Source organism: Macaca nemestrina, chromosome 6 (genome assembly GCF_043159975.1).
Source record: "Macaca nemestrina isolate mMacNem1 chromosome 6, mMacNem.hap1, whole genome shotgun sequence".
Lineage (NCBI taxonomy): Eukaryota > Metazoa > Chordata > Mammalia > Primates > Cercopithecidae > Macaca > Macaca nemestrina.
The window spans coordinates 12,407,937-12,426,785 of NC_092130.1; the positions used below are offsets into that span (position 1 = coordinate 12,407,937).

Below are 18,849 nucleotides of genomic sequence, written 5' to 3' on the forward strand. Positions count from 1 at the left end.
AAAGATGAAGAGACCGAGGCTTGTTGCAGTTCTACAACATACCCAAGGTCTAGGGTTGCCAGGTTTTAATTTATAAGTTTGCTAAATCTGGCAACTCCAGCAAGGTCCTGTAGTTAGGACGAAACCTCAGAGGCACTTCTTTTCTTCCGCAGCCCCAGAAACAGCCTTTGAATCTGTGCCTCAGATCCTTTAAGCTTTGCTCTAGATCTGTCAGAAAGAATTGTCCAAGGTAACCGAAGTTGGGTCTCTTCTGAAATGTCCACATCTTCTGGAGTTCTCTACTGTGAATGTCATTCGCATTCTGCTCTAATCAGCACTGTCCAATAGAAATAAAACACAAGCCACTTATGACTTTTTTTTTTTTTTTTTTTTTTTTTTTAAAAAGAAAGGGTCTCCCTCTGTCACCCAGGCTGGATTGCAGCAGTTCTATCTCAGTTCACTGCAACTTCTGCCTCCCAGGTTCAAACAATTCTCATGCCTCAGCCTCCTGAGTAGCTGGGATTACATGTATGCATCACCACGCCCAGCCAATTTTTGTATTTGTAGTAGAGACAGGGTTTCACCATGTTGGCCAGGCTGGTCTCAAACTCCTGACCTCAGGTGATCTGCTCGGCTCCCAAAGTACTGAGATTACAGGTGTGAGCCACTGCACCTGGCCCACTTATGAAATGTAAAATTTTCTGGTAACCACATTAAATAAGTTAAAAAATTTAATACTATACCTTTTACTCAATATATCCAAAATATTATCAATATAAAATCAACATAAAAATCTTTAATGAGACAGTAAAAAGACTGTTTTTTGCACTAAGTCTTCAAAATATGGTTTGTATTTTATACTTACAGCACATCTCAATTCAGATGCTAAATTTTCAACGGTTAAATGTAAATTAATTCAGTTCTTCAGTTATACTGAACACATTTCACAGAGCAGGTCCTAGACCACAGTGGCTGACAGGATTTTTCTAGGCTGATATCCTCCTGCATGCTCTCTGGACATTTTATCATGTTATTTATTTATTTATTTTCTTTGAGATAGAGTCTCCCTCTGTCACCCAGGTTGGAGTGCAGTCGTGCAATCATAGCTCACTGCAGCTGTCTGTCTCCTTGGCTCAAGTGATCCTCCCACCTTAGCCTCCCAAGTAGCTGGGACTACAGACATGCGCCACCATTCCTCATCATTTAAAGTTATTATTTTTAAATTATTTTTATTTTTAATTTTTTAATAGAGATGGGGGGTGGTCTCACTATGTTGCCTAGGCTAGTCTCAAACTCCTGAGCTCTAGTGATCCTTCCATCACAGCCTTGAAAAGTCCTGGGATTACAAGTATGAGCCACCACGCTTGGCCTTCCCTGGATATTTTATAACCTCACCACTTACAGAGTTTATGGTTTTACATGGCAATTATTTATATATTGATCATCCTACTCCCCCTCCAGTTTTTTTTTTTATTATTATTTTTTTGAGAGAGAGTCTTACTCTTTCTCCCAGGCTGGAGTGGAGTGGCGCCATCTCGGCTCACTGCAACCTCTGTCTTCCAGGTTCAAGTGATTCATTCTCTTGCCTCAGCCTCCCAAGTAGCTGGGAATATAGGCACGTGCTACAACTCTTGATTAATTTTTGTATTTTTTTTTTTTTTTTTGAGACGGAGTCTTGCTCTGTTGCCCAGGCTGGAGTGCAGTGGCGCGATCTCAGCTCACTGCAAGCTCTGCCTCCCGGGTTCACGCCATTCTCCTGCCTCAGCCTCCCGAGTAGCTGGGACTACAGGTGCCTGCAATCACACTTGGCTAATTTTTTTGTATTTTCAGTAGAGATGGGGTTTCACCATGTTGGCCAGGCTGGTCTCGAACTCCTGACCTCAAGTGATCTTCCCACCTCAGCCTCCCAAAGTGCTGGGATTACAGGCGTGATTACAGCTACCATGCCTGACTTCTCCCTCCAAATTTTGAGCCATGAACACGTTGAGAGGTGAGAGTAGGTCTTCCTTCCCCTCTTTCAAATCTGTCCCCACAGCTAGCATAAGCTTTAGAACACAGTAGTGTTTAAGAAATATTTATTTGAATGAAAGAATGGCTTGAAAACTTCTATCTAAAAAAAAGACAATTAATTGAGGTCTGGGAGTGTGCCAAGCTAATAATAATGATAATAGTCATAAACAGTGTCTACTGAATTCTTACTACCTGCTTTTAAGACATTTCTCATTTGATCATTAAAAAAAAATCACCTTTGAAGTAGCAAGTATCCTCACTTTACACATGAGGAAACTGAGACATAGAGAGATTAAATAACTTGCCCACTGTCACCTAGCTACTAAGATCCAGAGCCAGGAATACATAGATGTATCCTAACTGCATTTCTGGTGCTTCCCTAACCATAGTCATCATTTACTGCGTTCATGGTTTTCATGAAATCTAAGCTCCACTTAGACTGTTATTTCTTAACTACATTTTAAAATCAGTCTCCTTTCTAGCGCTTGTGTTTGCTTTTGTTTGACTTGTGGACAAAGACTTATAGTAGACAGGTATGAAAAAATAAATCCTCTTTTGCAACCCATAAGTTGTTATATATGCAACAAGGAATATTATTAAAAAAGAAAGAAAAAATAGCAATCTATTTTTTAAAGACTTTAATCCATTTAGCCTCATCCCAAGGTAGTATCTGTGAAGTAAAAAGCTTAATGTGTTAAGATTTTTGTGATACATTGAAATAAACATAACTATTGTAATACAGAATTGTCCACATGCTACACATAGCCATGCAGTGACATGACTGCCACACCTGGATAAATATTACTCTGTACTCGGTTACACCTAACCTCTAACATTGGTCTTTCTGTTCCCAAAGATCCACCATTATTTCTGTGTTTTCCCCTTCCTCTCACACAGTGGTCTAGGAAGGAAAAACACCAGCAGCTGAGGAAAGGCTGGAAGGGAGGCTCTCCCTTGTCTGTCTTTTCTCATTATTTCTAGCTGTAAAAAAAGCAAGACACAAGCAAACCATAAGACCTAACTCCCCACTGCCTCTGCCTTGAGGGTTTTTCTTTGCTTCTTTAGAAGCCAAAGGACAAAACTTTAGGGTGACTGGACCTATGGGATGGGTCCTTCTCACTTTGAGCTTTCCTGCCTTATTCCAGGGCAATACTAAGAGAGTCTCAAATCTATTCAAATCTAAGAACCCTAACCTCCTCCCCTGCCCTACCTGCCTTCCTCCCGACCCTGGAGGGTCTTCATAGCCCAGACTACCCCAGATGTTTCCTGGGCATCCCAGTTTCTACTTCATTCAATAAATTCACCAGCAACTATTGAACCCCTACTATACCCCAGATACGGCAAACCCTCGGGGCAATTTTCAATAAGGATAATAACGAACACTAATATAGTGCTTGCCGTGTGCCATGCACTATTGTAATAAGCACTTTAAATATTTAGACATGAAATTGCCCTTTCTGGAGATTAAATATGGTAGAATATTACCAGTTTCACATGGTTCAGCTTAATGTATTAGTCACTTAATATACTAGTTTTAGAGGCAGATACTTTTATCATACTCTTTTGATAGCTGAAGAAACTATGGGAGAGAGAGATTAAGTATCTTGTCCAAGATTATTCTGCCAGTAGTGGCAGAGCTAGGCTTTGAACTTGGGGACTCTGGCTCAGAACACTTGATTACCATGCTTTCTGTCTCTTATAGTGAAAGTGACAGAAAAAAGAAAACCTACTTCTCTCCAAAGCCAGACTCTACATTTCAGGAGGTGCATTGTGGGTAAACTAGACTTTTGTAGGAACAATAGAATATGGTGATTAGAGTAGCTTTGGAAGCAGCAGACCTGGCTTCAGGTCTAGGTCCCAGCCCTGGTTTTTAGTAGCTGTGAGGCTCTGGGAAAGCTTTCTTTTCTTTCTTTCCCACCCTCCCTCCCTCCCTCCCTCCTTCCCTTCCTTCCTCCCTCCTTCCCTCCTTCCCTCCTTCCCTGGTTCCCTCCTTCCTCCCTTCCTCCCTTTCTTCCTCCCTCCCTCCCTTGCTCCCTTCCTCCCTCTCTTTCTTTTCTTTCATTTTTTTCCTCACTCTCTCTCCCTCACTCCCTCCCTCTGTCTTTCTTTCTTCCCAGATCCTCAGTTTCCTCAACTGCAAAATGGGAATCATAAAATTTCCTACCTCCCAGGGGGTTGCCACATTCAATGAAATAAAGCATGCAAAACATTTATCTCAGTGCTTGACACACAGTTAAGAACCCGACAAAGAGCAATCATTGTGTGGACCATCCAGAAGGAATATGGTCTGTCTGGAGAAAAATCTCTAAAATTCCAAACAGCTGGGTTACAAGCAAATAGCCCATTCCTAAATTTGAGATGGCTTGCCTTTTGAATTAAAATAACAGAAATTAGGAAATATAGGAAAATACTAAGTGGTCACCTTCTCCAGACTCATTTTACAAAAGAGGTTCTGGGGACCTGGAAAGATTAATACCTTGGCAGAGAGGACATTCATCTCTATTGAAAAGCACAGATCCCCGATCCCATTCACTTCCACCTTACTGCACTGACTCTTGAAGCTGCACTTTTGCAGTGAAGCTTGACAGAGGAACCTCAGATCAGCTGACCTGGTGCACATACCTCATGCACATGTGAAACCAGTGGTGACACTAAGCAGTGGTTGGGGGGTGCAGTTGGGGTGGAAAAGGAAGGTGAGTAGGAAAATTCTAAATGATTTCCATCAGCCTTCTCTGAAGTTACCACAAATAGAGTATCAGTAAAAACAGTATCTTTCCTGTGCAAGTGGAGTTTTAAGATGAGCCCCCAACCTCCCCTTTTCCTCCCAGTCTGGCACCTTTAATCCCCTCCTGTATGTATTCTGGAGATGCCACTGTGTAAAAAACACATTAGATGGCAATAGTATTTTCTTCTTTTAGTCTGATATCTGAAAATTCAGGGTGTTTACACGATTGTTGCAACAGGGTAAAGCCTTGTGTAGCTTGGTAGAGCTCCATTAACAAGCATTTCCTAACCTTCAACCCTGTGCCTGCTGTTGTGCTAGGCTCTGGGGATACAATGATTCTGAAGATGCCACTCCTGCCCTCAAGAAGCTCACTGTCTAGGCCAGTGGTTTTGGGCTGTGGTTTCCAGACCAGTAGAATCAGCGTCCCCTGAGAACTTAATATAAATGGAAATTATTGGGCCCTACTCCAGACCTGCAAATCAGAAACTCAGGGCTGAAGTCCAGGTATCTGTGTGTTAATGAGCCTTCCAGGTGATTCGGATGAATGCTCAAGTTTGAGAACCACACGTATTGCACAAGGCTTGGCTGACAGCAATTAATGAAAGAGAACAGGAAGGGAAGTAACAAGCTCCTCTTGTCTGTTTCTATGAAGGTGGAGGAGGTGAGAGAGCCCAGACATCTCCCTCCAGGTCTAGGCACTAGGTGTCTGCCCAAACAGGTAGCGTGTCAGAAGCAGCTGCGAAGATGCAGTATGGAAAAGAGATGTTCAAGCCAGGGTGGAAAGATGAAAAAAAAAAAAAAAAAAAAAAAGAGCCAGAACCAGACTTGGGCCAAAGTGACATGGTGAAACAGGGACATTCTTTCTCAGCATGCCTCCTCTCCATCCAGTACCTGCCCTGTGTCCATTCTGCCTGCTGCAGGTGACCCATGATCAGAGGGACTCAGTGCCCCCCTCCAAACTCAGCAGTGCCTCTTGTATGAATGCTTTCCCACCACTTCAGAGGTTTCCAGGACTCCCATCCAACTCTCTCAGAACTCTGCTTTCCAAACTATCAGCCACATCAATGGAACTTTAAAAAATCTGTTGGATCTTGATATTAATTATTAATTCATCCACATCCTCCCCACAACATCACATATTCTATCATTAATGGATGTGCAATTATAGGGAAGACTAACGATTTAAGCCAAACGCATAAACTCTAAAGGTGGAAATTTTAGGCACGGTGCCAGTTAAGGATGAGAGATATGTTCAGACAGAAGATATTTTAGACAGTGGCTCAAAGTGGCATGACAGGAAGGCTCCTTTCTCTATGTTCTGGTCAGCCCTGACTGTGGAGGTACTGACCTGAGGCAGGTGCACCGTGGGGGATCTCTGCTGTGTTTGGCAGAGCAATTGCCACCCCCTCCCCACTATCAGGCACAGGGCTGCCCAAAGCCAGAGGATCCACCAAGGATATATTGTGGCTGGGGCATCTGACTGTAAACATCTGTCTATAAGCATTCCTAGGGTGAATTCCTCTTTCTTCAGTCCATCATGCCAAACTTGGGAGTTTTGACTGAGTAGCTACATACTAGCATAGGATCTTTAGGGTTCACCTTGATCTACCTTAAGCAGGAAAGAGGAATTTTTTTTGAAGGTGATGAAGGCAGCTTGTGAAAGTGGAAGAGTAGCTGACCAATCGTTTTTGCTATGGCTTGAATGTCTATCCCTCCCCAAAATTTGTATGTTGAGATTCTAACCAAGGTGATGGTATTAGGCGGTGAAGCCCTTGGGAAGTGATTAGGTCGTGAGTGGGATTGGTGTCCTTATAAAACAGCTAGCTAGTCTCTTCCACCATGTGAGGACATAGCTAGAAACTGCCATCTAGGAACCAGAAAGTGAGTCCTCACTGAATCTGTAGGTGCCTTGATCTTGGGCTTCCCAGCCTCCAGAACCAAGAAATAAGTTTCTGTTCTTTAAAAGCTAGTCCGCCTCTGGCATTTTGTTATAGCAGCCTGACCAAATTAAGAGAGGGTTTATCCCTGAGGGGATGACCATGGGCACAGAGGGTAATATTCCCATGCCCTTAGGCTACCAGGAGAAAAAAGAGCTCCACTTTTCCAGGTTCACTTTTAGGGACCCTAGTTAAGGACTCTAATTGGCTCAGCTGAGGTCACAAGCCCATTTTTTTTGACAGTTGCTATGGTGAGGAAAGTAAGATAATAATATCAACCCTGCTCGATTTAGGGACCCAAAGAGCGTGTTGGATACAGACACAGCCACCAAGTAAACTTGTCGAACTTAGTGAATAAAAACTCAGGAAGCCAGTTACATTTGAATTTCCCATGCAATATTTGGGACATACTTATATTAAAGGCATTTTCATTATTATTCTGAAACTCAAATTTAACCGGACATCCTACATTTGGCAACCTGTCACCAAGGGAACCGGTGTGAGCCAGGCAGACTCCTCTTCATTTGGTGTCCACCACACCTTGTTTAAAGCTTGAAGAAGTAGAGTTCTTTGCGGAGAAAAGCACTGCCCATGCCTAGAATCGCCCCTGAGCCCCTTCTCTGTGTCACGCTGGGATAGGTCTCTGCCTAGATAAGAATCCATATCAAGCCTCTACACTTTCCACAAAGTGTCAAAACTGCCTGGCTGTCTTGTGTGTAAAGCATATGGACTCCTCTTTTTATCAACCACAGTGATTCCTGGGTGGGACCTGAGGATTTATCAGGAACTTCAGCTAGGATCAAATTGTGATTCCACTCTTGCCAAAGCTCCTTAGAGACATTTGATATCGAGAGAGGCGGCAGAAGGCTGACTGGCTGGTCCAACCCTGTCACTCAGGCTGAGTGCTAGTGCCCTCCGTAGAAGGCATACACGATAGCTACCTTCTAAGGTCTGCTCCTCTCTAGAATGGGCAGAAAACTTGGAACCCAAAGATCTCTGCACCCTCCATTTGTGCCAGTGGTGTTGATTTCCGTAAATGCTCACTAAACTTGTTCTGCAGTTAGGACACAGCCATTTTTTTCTCTTCTTTCTGGAAGGAAGTTTATTACACAAAGCAATAGGTGGACGTCTTCTTACTACCACATAAATCTGCTGTAGTACCTATGTGCTATATTTCTTAGACAGCAAGAACAAACAGTTGCACTGGAACATTCCACACAAAGGAAAACAGTAAAGCTAGAAACAAAAGCAAAACAGTAAACAAAACATATATAGAGATGTATTCTCTGTTAGAATCTTTAACACGGATAGAGCCACGCAAAGTTGAGGTTCCATTATATTTCCAAAAGTAGAGGAACCAGACAGTTCAACTTGACTTTTCTTTAGACAACACCTTTCATTCTGGTCATGAGGAGTGATGTTTTCAGCACCAAGCACCCAAAAAAAGAACCCTGAGCACTCACATGACCCAGGACATGGCACTAGAAAGCTAGAGGCAAAAACACAGAGTTCAAATTTGGGATACACAAAAGGCAGTCCAGGGCCGAGGTCAGTTCCAGGCAAGATTTGGAGCTGAGCACTTTTTTCTTTGTGTACTCCAGTCTGCTAGCAGAAGCTATGATGCCTGAAAAATCCTGGGTGAATTATCTGACAGTGTTAGTGAAACAAAAAGCCATTCTAGGGGCTTCTGGGCAGTATGTTTGGATGTAAGGGGGAGGCTGTATTTCCTCTTCTGGGAAAGCCCTGTGCACTTAGAACAGACTCCTTAATGAAGTGCCAGTGATCTCAGAGTTGACCTTCAGAGTCCTTGCCCCACAGCCTCCTGCTCAGTACCTCAGTCGGGAGCCAAGTCTCAGAGGGTGAAGGTACCTTGGCTCTCCACAGCATGGGGAGTGTGCTTCTGTGTCATTTCACAAGCACGTGTGTGTGTGTGTGTTTGTGTGTGTGTGTGTGTAGCTAATTTCCTGACAGGTGCACATGCAAGTGCCTAGGCCATGTGGAGGGATTATCATTTTAATAAGTAGCTTTAGCTAATTAGTTTATTCTTGCTGACATGGTCACATTCCTCCTAATTTGATATTCTTATTTCATATAGAAATCAGGAGGCTGATAGACCCTGGAATGGTTGTGAAGTGATTAGTTTTCCTTGGTTCTATCTGTGTATGCTGGTATGTCTTCCGGAAGGGGAGAACCTAGGTTTGTTTGGTTCACTATGGTATAAGCAGAACCTGTCACAGTAAAAATCTATTTTATTTAGTGCTTACCTTTGGCCAAGCACTGTGCTAAGGGCTATTCAAGAGCTATCTCGTTTAGTCTTTATAACTTCCCCTATGAAATAAGTGCTATTATTGTATCCATTTTACAGGGAGGAAACTAAGTCACAGTGAGGTTAAGTAACATACCTGTGCTCGTGTCGTTGATAAGTAGAAAAGCTGGGATGTGAACCCAGCAGCCTGTATTCCAGAGCCTGTTCTCTTCCCTTGTACCAGGAAACATTTGTTGTGTAAATTAATAACTACGTGGATAATTTACCATGTATGATTTAAGTGCTTCTGATGACAAATCCATGGTTTCCATTCTTAGTTATCAGGCTCAAAATTCACATAATAAGTCCTAAAAATACTATTGCTTTCAGGATTTCTCTCTGCTTCCATAAGTCAGCATCTCTTCTGCTGCTCATTCTAATTTCACCCTCCAGAGTGTGTGCTAGTCCCACAATTCTATTAAGCCAATCCCCATAATGAGAGGGCTAATTGCTAATCCCTATGTCAGTGGATAAATGTTTAGGTGGACACCGCTTCTGCCTGTTATTTGCACTGCGAGAGGGGTCCCCAACATGCAGAGGAATGGTGGGTCAAATCTCCTTAGGGAAGGAAAGGCTTCTTGTGGCTGTAGCTACTGTTGCTGGGAGGCCAAGAAGAGGCCAACTTGACATCATACCTTGAGAAGAGCAAACAGATTACGTCATACCTTGAGAAGAGCAAAGAAATATAAGCACTCCCAACTATGATCTTCCCCAGAGAGTTGTGCAAACAACACTGAATTATTAATAGCAGTTGTGTTTTTCCCAATTCCCCATCGCAAGTGAGCCCCCTTCATAGTCAGGGAGATGGGGTTTTGCCCTCGGAGCTCAAATAGGCCCTCTCCCACACAGAGAGATCAAATTCCAACCTCAGGATGCACTGGCCAATGAAGCCTTTATTGCTAGCCATTGTAGCTCAGATGGCAGTTATTTTAGTTTAAACAACTTGTGGGTGGTCTCTTCATGTTCAAGAATTTGCCTCCATCTTTTCATGTTCCACTTATACCAACACATCTTCAATGGCGGCATTTCTGGCAACCCCACAGGACACCTGCTCCTCTAATCTCATCCGTGAACCACACAGTTGTGTCTGCTCTTTGGGAACTCAAGTCCATGTGGTAGTCAAGAGAACATGGAAGGAAACCCTACCTATATCTTATCCTATTTCCCAATGTAGCCACATAAACCTAATACTTAAGCTTCTTCTTGCTACTTGGATTTCAATTTTCAGTCCCTGTTGGAGATATCAAGTGTTCTTGCTATCACATCATTTATTAATGTCTATTGTCAACAGAGAACGATTACCCAACACTAACACATATGAAGAAAAAAAAAAGGATTCTACTTTCCAAACTAATTTCCAAGAATTACTACTATAGAGAAGTGTCAAATACTTTTCCACTTTAACCATTCTCAAAACTTCTAATGAATCTTTTCTTTTAAACAAATCATGCCATTAGCATGGATGCTATGCAAATGAAATGCAGAGCCTGTATTTGTTTGGCTTCCTCGAAATTGTTTCAGAAACCTGATCACATCAAATATTTTTCAGTTTATGCAAAACAGAACCTCCCAATACATTTTTTTTTGAAGAGTATGTAGTTTTCCATTTGCATGTGAGTCCCAAGTGGTAAATTTACACTTTGAATGTAGGATTAACAAATTTCCATGTGTGTACTGCATTTTGAAACTTAAATCATAAAGAAGTTACTTTTGTATGCCAAGGGCCTTACGAATCTGAAATCAAATGACCTGATAAGCACCTGGATGCTGGAGTTTAGCACAGAGATAACACCAAGGAAACCTGTTTTCCTAGAGTAACATCGTCTTTGGATTTCACATAGCCTTCCTTTGAAACCTAATCTCAGGTCATCTTGGAGAATTCAGGGACAAGAATATACTTTTTGCAGCTAAGGAATCATTCAGAACCAAGGACTCACAAATCTGCACGTAAAACCCTTTTCCAAACTGCTCTTTCCCAGCCTGGCGAGTGGGCCCTGGCAGTGACCCTTCCTTACTGCCAGGAAACAATGTTATGGCTTGAGAGAGCTATGCATGATCACACTTACTGTAGCATCAACTATTTTTTTCTTAATTGTCCTGAGATCCTAGAAAGGAAACAAGCGTCTGTGCTGACAGAGGAGCTCAGCGTGAACTCTCATTTTTCACATGGAGCTAATTAAAAACTGAAATTAGTTAAATATGGAAATGACACTTGCAAGCACTTTAGTAGAATTCTGGCAAAATCCCTCTGGAGTGCTGTGACATTACCTGCTGCTTCGAAACTCCCCAACTGAATTTCACAGTTAAAAGGCTGAGCAAAGGGAAAGTTATTATTGAGATTTCGGATTCAGAACGTGTCTGTAAAACTCCAAATTAAATTTCATGGCTGGCCCTTGAGTGGCTGGCGATATGTAACACAGGCCAATGGAGTGGGCCGCTCACAATGTCCCTGCACGCAGGAGCTCCAATTACCCCTCTTTAGGTATGGTACTATAGGTGGCATAGGTGCGACAATCGGAAGGCTAATGGATATATTTCTCCTGGAATTTGACTCAAGACAGTTCACATATGCACAAATTCCAACAAAGAAAAGAGACTGAACTCATGCATGGGGTATGATGAGCCCAATTATTAAAATTGAGATTGCTTAGGGGTAATAAGAAACACTTCTCGAATTTGGAGTCTATCTGTATATGTCGGTCTATCTATTCATCTCTCTATCCATCTACAAATGCATATGTATTTATATAAATGTGTATAAATATCTCTCTATATATACATCTTATAGATACGTCACAGTTTTTATGCATAATTGTGATACACCATCGCAAAGCAGACAGATCAAACAGCTTGAGACTTAGAGGAAAGTGAGAATGGTCTTCTCTTAAAATCTCTAGCAGAATTGCCTTTCCACATAAACAATGATGAAGAGGGAGCTCCCAGGGCAGGTGGCGAGAGAGCACCCTCCGGGATGTCACGTCCCCCTTTCTAGGCAAACGCAGTAGTGTGTGCTCAAGGGCAAATTATGATGTTTGCTTGCATCTGCATACAATTTAATTAAACCTACCTACGTGTCTGATGGCTCTGGATCTGTGGCAGAGTGTTTGGGAAGTCCAGCTGCTCTCTAAACAACTGGAGTGTTGTGATTTTATTGTTTTTCCGACACCCCATCCATTTGCCCTTGAGGCATCCCCTCCCCCTGGACCCCGGCCATGACTGAGGCAGGCCCCGCATCCCCGCCTGGGCAGGCCAGCGAGAGGAGCCACTTAGTGCCAAAGCCAGCCCTGCTCTGCAAGTCAGCTGGCAGGCAGCCGTCGGCGGGCCGGGCTGCCAGAGAGAGTTCTCTGGCAGCTCAGGCGCTCATCTTCCCATCACACTCGGGCTTTGCTAGTCCGCGGCCTGGAAATCATCACGGCTTACCCAGCTGGATGGGGGGAATGCTGCAGCTGTACCATCAGGCTGGCTTATTTTTATTGAATTTTGAATATCCAATTTCAAAGCAATTCAAATGAATTTGCCCAAGGCCTCGGATCAGCGTGGCTGCCGACACTCTCTGCAGCAGGGTTTCGAAGTTCATATTTCTAAACAAAGGCAAGATTACAGAAGCTTTCCTTGTCAGAACCAGTGCCTCTAAAGAACCCTGTCTTCCAACTCTATTAGGCCACATGCTGACAGTAGCAAAAGCTGTTGGGCTAATCCAAGTCCCTCCTCCCCGAGCTGTGGTGGCCAAGCAAACTTCTTCCATTGCTTAGAGAAAGACAGGCGAGTGGGGTGCGAGGTGTTTAACAGCCTGGCACATGCACCCTTGCCTAGAGAGTGCAGGCAGGATGGACATGGAACATCACAGTGTGGTGTCGAGTGGGGCAGAATGGGCAGGTGTGAGAGACACAGCTGCCCCTGAGGCCCCAATCTCAGAGGGGTAAAACAACCACTTGGACAATCAGGAACAATTCTAAACTTGTTCTGTAACCACTGTTCTCTGCCTCCTCCCATTAAGATGGAAAATAAAAAGAAACACTATACATGATTTTGTATAACTAGGCTGAGTTTGGTACAATGCTCCATTTCATAGAGCGTTTCTACCAGTTTCCAAAATATCTGCTTTCCTTCACCCCCACTATTTTATTCTAATCCTGCAACACCCATGCCTGGCAGGCACTTATTGTAAATGCACAAGCAAAACTTAACCCGAGTGGTAGAAGGCTGAAGAGTTGTGGTGAAAAAAGGACCTCCTGAGAAAAAGCCAGATGCAGTGCCTCGTGGCCAAGAGTGGCTAGACAATGAAAACATAACCTGCTCTGATTTTTTTCAGTAGGATTTGGGAGACATTTAGGGCCTCACACTCATTGAAAAGTGTTTTTAAGAAGCCTTGGGACAAAACCAATTCAATAACTATTGATGTTCACAATCTGTCAGCTTCTCCCCCAGGGGTTAAAAAAGACCCTCAGAGCAGACAGCAAATTGGGATGTAGAGACTCTCGGAGTGATACCAGACAGAAAGCTCCAGAGGAGCGGAGCTCCTGGCTGCTCTTCTCTGAGCTGCATCCCTAGCCCCCAGCAGGGTGCCTGCTCATGCATGGTGCTTAGTGAATGAATGGATGAGTAAACGAATAAACAAAGGTCATCTTTATTTACACCACAAGGAGTACAATATGGTTTTTAAAATGAGACAGATTCCTAAAATGACCACTTAATTGTTACATCCCACTAGACAAACTCTAGGTCTCAGCTTTTCCATCTATAAAATGCAGTTGATGACCGTATCTTGTGACCCAGGATTGTTTAGAAGATTAGATGAGAAGATGAACAGAAAGGGCCTGTTACTATTTAGGAGGGGGCAGATCTCACCCCTTCCCTTTCTTTTTTGAAATTGGATAGGTCACAACTCTGTTCCTAGTCATTTCTGTTACTTTTGCAGCATTCAATGGAATCTGTCTTTAAAATAGAAAAAAAAAAAAGATTTCAAATATGTAGGACACTCTGTCTCTCAAAAAATCTTATGGTCCTTTGAAAATGATTGTTTGACCTGCTGAGTGCAGTCAGCATTGGGATCTCTTATGAACCCTAAGTGTGCACTGCAAAAGGGGGAGCCATGGTTTTTCTGGAGCGTGAGTTCTATAGATTCAGATACAGAGTAAAGACATGAAAACTAAAACGTGGAATAAATATTCAGATACAGAGTAAAGATATGAAAAACAAACCATGGATACCAGGATAAAGCAAAAACTCCAAACACAGAAGTAAAGGAAGGCCTTGGGTGTCAAGAACCCAATGACTTGAGGAACCTCGGGGAGCTGGGTAGATGCCTCTAGAAACCAGAGGTAAGAACAGCCACCCACGGGTCACTCCACTTTGGTGTGCCACCCAATCAGTTTTAAATCATTTGCTCCTTTAAGCAAACACTGCTGCTGGTTAGTTATCCAGTACATGTTTTTAATTACAAGCTGAAAAAGTCATTCTGTAGCCCTGAAACCAGTGCCCTCATGCCTAAGAAGTGCTTTTTAATATTTATACATCTAAAGAGGGTTTGCCCTTCCAGACATAGAAAATCATTAGGAAGCATTCTCAGGAGGATATAACTTTGGTCAAGGTCATGCACAAATCTAAACTTCAAATTTAAGCCAAGGCTTACCAGTAGGTGCCACTTTTGTGCCACAAACGATTCCTAGCCTGCTCCTGACTTTCTAGGTTATCAATTTTTAAATAGAGGAAAGGAACAAAAATATGCTTGTGAGACAATTCTGAGCATATAAAAGTTGAAGAAACTTTTCTTTTTTTCCTCGTTCCTTGGCACATCTATTTAATAGAGCTTTTTTGATTTCACTTTTTTCTTCCAGCACAGCAGATGAACGGGTGAACCAAGGAAACTGCACTCAAAGAAATGTCTTGTAACGGCTCTAACTTTGGTTTGGCATGTCACCTTTCTAACGCTATCAGGCAGAGGAAATATTCCGTCAAAGCTGTGAGTGTGGAAGGAAACAGCCTGGAAGGGGTCCAAAGACACACTGTATCTTAGCAACTTTGGAGGTTCAGAAAAGCCAACATTTCAGTTTGGGAAGCCGGCGGGTGGAGGTTCCATCTTACCCAACCACGCATCACTGAAAGACACTCCCCAAGGTGAAGATGCAACTGTCTTCAGGATCTGCTATCTAAGCTGCTGAAAAATCAAATGGCTGTCAGCGGGCAGGGAACGATATTCTCATGAAAACCAGACAAAATGACGATGTCAAAAACCCAAAACAGGAAACAGTCATAACCAGGTAAAGTCAAACATGGAATGACTGAAAAATGCCTCGTAGGAGCATGTTGGGCCAATTAAAAATGTTAAACAAGCACAAAATTAACTTCCACAGGAAGCAAAGGACAGCAGGAATGTAACTATCTATTCCAAGACCTTCGCTTGAGGTCTGAGGGTATGGGTTTTGGAGAATCCTTCTTTCTTACTTATATCTGGAGAATGGGTGAACTCCAAACATCCACTAAAGAAGTCTCGGGTGTCACCTTGTAGCCCCTAACCTTGTCTTTTGTAGCAAAGTGGCAAGTATATATTTGGGTCGGGGGAGGTCTAAATGAACTTGACTGATATTGACCTACATCCTCGACATTCTCTTCCCAATCTGATGCTGTTAATCCTAACAATCGAAACCCTGGCCCCTCTAAGCACAATCCTGAAGCCCAGTGTAGATCCTAACCCTCAGAGAACATGGTACATAATCGCCATATAGGTAGAAATCCATTCCCCGCTCTAGAGCCCAACTAAGGTTATCTTTAGCTCCACTCTTCCTTGCTCTTAGGCAATTAAGTCACCAGGTAGGTGAAACACATCATTTCAATGGAAGAGAAGAAGTGGGTGCTTTTAAAGCCTTTTCTTTCCTCTAAGTACTTACTATCCTTAAAACATCATTCAGTGACAATTAAAAATAGGAAAGTTTATTAAACTCTATTCTGCTGTCTTCTAATTTTTTCGTTACATGCATGAAAATAACTTAGGAAGTGCATCTTTTGTCCCAGAAACTCCAGCATCATCTAGCCCAGCTGACATCCACTGAAATTGTAACTGATTATTCATCGTACATTACAGGAACAGGAAACTTTCTCTTACCCTCTACCCCTTTTACCCAGGGGCTGGCTCCAGGTTACTCTGTCCAGTATCGAGCAAAAGGCTGATCAATGGACTGAATTATGCCTGATGTCTCCTTTCCCCTCCCACCAGATTCAGTCAATGATCAAACCAGGACATTCAACCTCTATGATGTCTCCCTCATATTTCCTCTCCTCTCTGCCTGCCCTGCCATTGTTCTTGTTTTATTCACAGTCTCCTCTTCCTGGGCTTTGGAATGGCCTCCTTGACTCTCATCGCCTCTAGTTTTCATCCTATCACTTCATCCTGCACGGGGCTACCAGACCGCTCCATGCCCTCTTCTACTCAGAATTGTTGGCGGGTTTTGCATCAGTTAAGAGTCAAATCCAAATACACATTCTTATGGCATGAAAGGTTTGTTGTCATGCTGCCCTTCTCCCCAATAGTTTCTCCATCAATACCCTAGATCCCTGTATACTTTTTCCTCCAGTGTTAATGATATGTGGCATTCTACTCACCATGATTTCCCAGGCTTTCATCACTGCACTTGCTGTTCTTATTCCTGAAAGGTATTTCTCCCCTCTTTCCCTTCTGCCAAAATCCTATACACCCTTCTAGCTACATATCAAATGCCACCTCCCCTCTAAAGTACTCCCTGATACCAACAGACTAACGACTCCTTTTCTTCTCCCCATGCTCACTTCCATGCTAGCATAGGTGTGGTCTCCCTGGTCTTGTGTTATAAGTGATAGTTTGCACATCTATTTTCTCTCCGTGTGTGATGGAGATCTCCTCGGGGATAGGGACCTTAGTCACCCATTTCTGCATCACTAAGGTCTTAGAGAGAAGGAAGTTTTCAGTGAATGCTTGCTGAATTAATGAATAAAAGACAAAGTCTGTCCTTAGGAGGCACCCCAGAATCAACCCAAATGTGAGAATGCGTCTTAAAATTAAAATACTGATGTAGGGAATCTCCCACCTAAAAAGTCATCAGTTTCCAGACTAGCTCTATTTTCTGAATTCATTTACCCTCTCCTCTCTCTTCCCTCCTATTCTATTCCTTCCTGGGACTTCCTGGGCAGGAGTCTGAATAAAACTGCCCTCCTCCTCCACCCCAGGTGGTCGACAAGTCAATATCTGCAGTTACTCCAGCTCAAAACTGTCATCAACAAAAGAGATCCAAGAAGAGAGTGAAATTCAATCCTTTTCTCCCCCTAAAGCTCATTTCCCTGGAAATACTTATTTCCTTATGAAAAAAAAGAAAGAGGGGGAAAAAAAAAGAGCTCACAACACCATGTTAAAGCAAATGCTTAGAAAATATTTTTGAAACATTTGGAAGTAATTTCTATTCACAAATTATCTCCATTCACAAAATGAAAAGGCAAATTATGTAAGCTGGATAAATTCAGAGAGAGAAAAAAATCAGACTTAATGTGGAGAGGAGAAGAGGAATAGGGAGAAAGGGAAAGAGAGAAAGATTAGTGATTCTTGCATTGCTATAGTAAGGAGAATTTTTTAAAACAATTAACACGTATGAACCTATGAACCACACAACGAGCTCCAAGATGCTGGTAGGCAGTTAATTTCTCCATTTTGCCAGAAGATAAAGTTTAAGCTTAAACAAAGACAGCTCTTCTGTTGCCCAACAGTGGAAGTATGGAGGCCGGAAAGTGCCAGGTGTAGAAGAGGGAGATATGAGAAAGAGCAGATGGGAAGATGGGGACGGAACAGAAGAAAGTTAGTATGTCAAGAAGAAAGTGACAGGAGAAGGGGGCCTGAAGACTCATCTGACATAAACGATGAGAGGCAAAAATGGCATGAAGATCTATGAAGTCAGCCTCTGTTTTGTACTCCTGACATAGGAAACCTCTTTCTCAAAGAGCCACAACTGAAAAAACAACCAGGATAATTATTGAGCCAGTGAAGCCCCTTTATTCTCAGCAAGGTGACCCGCGATGGCCAAGAGACTCCAATCCTAGGCTAAGTGCAAGAAAATGGGCCCTGAGCATCCCAACAGGACATCCTGCTTTCCTTGTAATACTTCTTTCTTTCCCTGATACAAATTAAATAGTCACAGATGTTATTCAAAGGTGATCTGCTAGCCACACACTGTAAGAGACTGACCAGCCACAGCCAGAGTGGGGAAAGTTCACCACACAAACAGTGCCAAATAAAGTGAGCAAAGGACATTTGTGGAACTCAGGTCTCAATGGTCTGCCCCAAAGAGCTCCATGTGAACAAGTTGGCCAATCTAAAAATGATAGCCATTGTCTTATTACAGGTCACAGCACTTTATAATTTTCCTCTTGTTTATTCTTAATAGCTCTGCAAAGGTGAGCATTATTATCCTCATGCTGCCAGTCTAAAATGATAACCTGAAACTCAGGGAGGTTTAAGTGATATCCAAATTCAAACTTGGATCTGAACAGATCTGAAGCCCACATGCTTTCCACCCCTGTCCCCTGCTTCTAAAATCAATCATCAATTGTCTCTACTTCCTTTCACTTTAGTGAAATGATGAGTGGTCCTTCTAGCTGACTCAGTACAAAGGAAGTGAAGAAATCTTGAGGGGTAAGAGAAGCTGCTAACTGGTCAGTGCAGATGGTAAGGACCAGAGCAGGGTGCCTTCTAGGAGACGAAGCCCATTGCAAGGTTGAGTCCCATCCTGGATGGTTCAGTGTGGTGATCCTATGAGGTCAACTCTGATCTCCTCTAACAATCATTGAGCACTTATTTTATACCAAGTACTTTGCAACTAGCTGTGCATACAACATCTAATATAGTATTTGCAATGAGTCTTGGAGATGGGTGC

General features: G+C 42.8%; 1 protein-coding gene and 1 pseudogene across 19 annotated transcripts in view; one reads left to right on the forward strand and one right to left on the reverse strand.

Moving 5' to 3' along the window:
- LOC105480824 (teneurin transmembrane protein 2) overlaps positions 1-18,849 on the reverse strand; it is a 3,943,693-nt gene that overhangs the window by 232,783 nt on the left and 3,692,061 nt on the right. The gene's annotated exons all lie outside the window — the stretch shown is intronic.
- On the forward strand, positions 2,470-2,584 carry LOC112426510 (small nucleolar RNA SNORA40; annotated as a pseudogene).